Source organism: Gavialis gangeticus, unplaced genomic scaffold (assembly GCF_001723915.1).
Source record: "Gavialis gangeticus isolate Ggan-Ray unplaced genomic scaffold, GavGan_comp1, whole genome shotgun sequence".
NCBI lineage: Eukaryota > Metazoa > Chordata > Crocodylia > Gavialidae > Gavialis > Gavialis gangeticus.
Window position 1 is genome coordinate 35,958,681 of NW_017729028.1, and position 3,705 is coordinate 35,962,385.

The following is a 3,705-nucleotide window of genomic DNA, read 5'->3' on the forward strand; positions in this document are numbered from 1 at the left end:
AAACACGTATAATTGAGCTCAGACTGTATATTATACAACAAAAGATCAGTTCTCATCTTCTCTGAGCTTCCTCTAGTCTTAATAAATATTCTGCCTTGGATACATGTTGGAGATCTCATGCATTATGGGTAATTCATGGTCACATGTTTTGGCCATATCCTATTACCAGTTCTTTTTGGGAAAAAAACCCTGTAATTAGAGTTAACATGGTTTTGAACACAGCACTGATACCTTTGGCAAATACGTATGTTCTTGGGCATATTCAGATTGAACCTTGCCTAAATTGCACTCTTGGAGTGGGTCTTATAAGCAGGGATCTAGGTTTTTCATTTCCCAGAGAAAAAATGGAAAAAAATGCGGATTTTCCCTTTTGGCTGAGAAAAATGCAGCTTTTTCATTTTAACAGAGAAACACTGATTTTCCGCTTTTGCAAAGAGCTCTCAGCAGGCTGCCAGAGTGTCAGTCTGCCAGGGGCTGGGGTGAAGTGGGAGGAGGGTGGTCAGATGGGGCACCATATGCATGTGCATGCTCACGCATGTACTTGGCTGCCAGGCAGCCTGGAGAGCTGCTCCCACAAGCAAATCTGGTGGTGGGGTGGGGAGGGATTGAGACCCCCATAGAAAGGGAGGGAGGGAGTTGGGTAGGGCTGGGGCAGTGTGTGGGGCTTGGGACCCAGGGCCATGCATGGCTGCAGGCCTTAGGTGGGGAGCAGGATGGGGTCATGGGCAGCTCATCCAGGGGCCGCAGGGTCAACTCTCCATCACTGCATGCACTCCTGGGATAGCAGCTGGGGCATGTGCTCCCAAGTTCTGTGCATGGGGTGGGGGCAGGCTGCCCGCTGTGGGCTCAGGCTCCCTGACCTGCTGAGTGTTTAATCAGAGAATTGGCAATTTTTAAACAGAGAAAACCAGGAACCCTACTTATAAGTGATGCTCAGGGTTACATTAGTCTATAGTCGAAAAGCTGGTCAACTGACAGGTCAAATATTGTCAACAGACCAGTCAATTAACTATATTTTATGACTAGTCAAAGACTATAGCAATTTTACCAAAACAATGTATTTTTATAGATTTATTGACAGAAATATGATGTTTTTATTGTTTTTTGACACATTTCTTAATGGAAAAGTCATGCTTTTTCTGTGTGTTTTTGGCAACTTTTGACTATTTTTTGGTATTTGACTGGCCAATTGACCGAACTTTATCAGACCAGTCAAATACATTAACCCTATATTAGTTCATTGGAAAAGTAGGACATCTCCAAAGGTTGAGAACTGGTATGGTTAGATGGCAAAGCTGGCATCTATGGGAAGAGTCATGTTTTGCAGGCATAACTGCTTCAAAAAGTTTGGTGCAATTTAGAAAGGGTTGTTAGAATAGTTTGGTAACTAAATTATTAATCCTTGCACACTTCTCCTTTGGTCTTCTATCCCTCCCTCTTTCTTCCTCCTTTTATTTTGTTTTTTCTTTTTCTTTTCTACTTTATTGCTTATAGTGTGTGACGTACATAGTTCAGGGTGATATGTATAGTTGGTATATAGGCTTTTTTTTCTGATTTTTGTTTTGCATTTAAAACAATCAAAATGATGAGAGAGACAGAAAGAGCTCATAATTTATAGCAATAGAGCAAAACTCATGGAATATTTGGGCAACTTTAAATTTGGATTTTCAAAATAGTTTGGGCCCAAATCCTTCAACGAGCAGTGTAAGTACATGGTGAGGCACCCTGGGTGACTGCCAAACACAGGGGCAGTGGTGACTTCCAGTTGCCACTGCTACTACAACAGCAATTACACAACTATGGCAAATGTATTTTTTTTCTCACCTCCCACCCCCATCAGCTCCCAGGGCATTTGCCCTTGTCACCCTTCCTAGTTATGCCACTGCCTTAACTTTTATTCAGGAAGCAGGATCTGTTTGGTAATATTTTTTATTGTACCAATTGCAGCTAGGAGAGATGTTAGAGAAGTTTTCTGGCACAGAATACATTGAGGTGAACCTTATAACTTACCATGTTAAAGTGAATGGATAGGGTAATTTTCAGAGGAAGCTGGTTAATCTGGATGAGGGTGTCAGAATCCCAATTTCAAAGTTGTCTATGCAATTTTGGTTTTCATTTGCAAAGAACCAAACTGTGTTGCAGGCAACTTCTTTATGCCCGTGTGCCAAGTAATTGTACCATGCATCGCATGAAGATACATAGGCTCTGCAGAGGTAGGTCTGCTACGCTGCACTCCCTACCTAAAGCAGCTGGGATTTTCTGACTCTCAGTTTTGCTCTCAGGCTGCTCAGGGTGGAAACAGCAAAAAATAGAGTTGGTTGGAAAAAAAAGTTTGCTTGAACACTAGTGCATTAGCAAACAAAACTTTGTTGACACCGACGTGTTTTGTGGGAGCATATCAGTTTCAACTACATTTTCAACAGGTAATTGGCGGAGCAAATTCTTTCTTCTTTTTATGCCAATAATGTCAAAACATTTAAATATATTGAAAAGCTATTCAACTCAACTCCATTTTAATCTTAATATAATATTGAAGAAAAAATGTTAATATTATAAGTCTTTAGTATTTTAATAAATACCATACAACAGACAATGTTAAGTTCCATTCTGCTGTTGATTCAATTTGACATTACTGAATGTTACGGAAATGAGAAGTTTTGATCATTTAAAATGATTTTAGAAATGTATTGCATTGTGAATTTAAAAAATGTCAGCATTCTAGGAATTTCAGTTTCTGGGTACAGTAATTCTGATTTCTGATCCCCTGTAATAAATTAATCATTAAATCCCAAATCTATAATGTTCTAAGGTGAATATAACTTATTTTTAAATATCCCCATCATCCAACAGTAAAAGGGTTGAATTCTTATGTCCTCACTCATTTTGGGTAGCATCTCATTTCAGGAGTGAACTTTTTCACTTCACTGATGCTATTCATGGAGTTCTTGTTGTTTTACAATGTCTTTGGTGCAATGATCATCTTTTACTTCAATATTTTTACACTACTTATGACTATAGACTGTAATGTGTTTTAGACTGCTATATTTTTACAATACGTCAGACTATCAGCTACAATATCCACCATCTCCCGTAGACAAAAGGATGTCAAAGCAATGACTATAGAGCATATAACTGATGTTCCTAGCAGGTACTACAATACAAATAGTACTTAATTATTATATATCCAATTTCTGTCATCTTTATTACCATTTTGTCTGAACACCACATAGTCTTCAATATAGTTATCTTCACACTCCTCTTGTAAGGAAGGGAGATACTGTCATCCTTAAGATTTATGAGAGAAATGAAACACAGAAATGCCAAGGTCCAGATCCTCAAATTTATTTAAGTACCTAATTCCCATTGATTGCATTAGGCACCTAACTGACTTTGAACATTTGGGACTATGTGATTTGTTCAATATTTCCTGAAATATTATGAAAGAGCAAAGCATTGATGATAAATCCCTCTTATCCAGGTTAGCACAATTACTCTGCTTCATGTATGATGATTTTCAGCAGGTAAAGTCAGATTCTGCTCCAAATCTAGCAGTGGAGATAAAACTCCTTGAAATATGAAAAAACAAAAAACAAACAATAATCCATAGACAGTCTTAAAAAATAAAATAAAATAAAAATCGGCAAATTTCAAGAAAATAGTGTTTCTTTAAAAATATATATATATTTTGTAGGATCAGGATCTTAC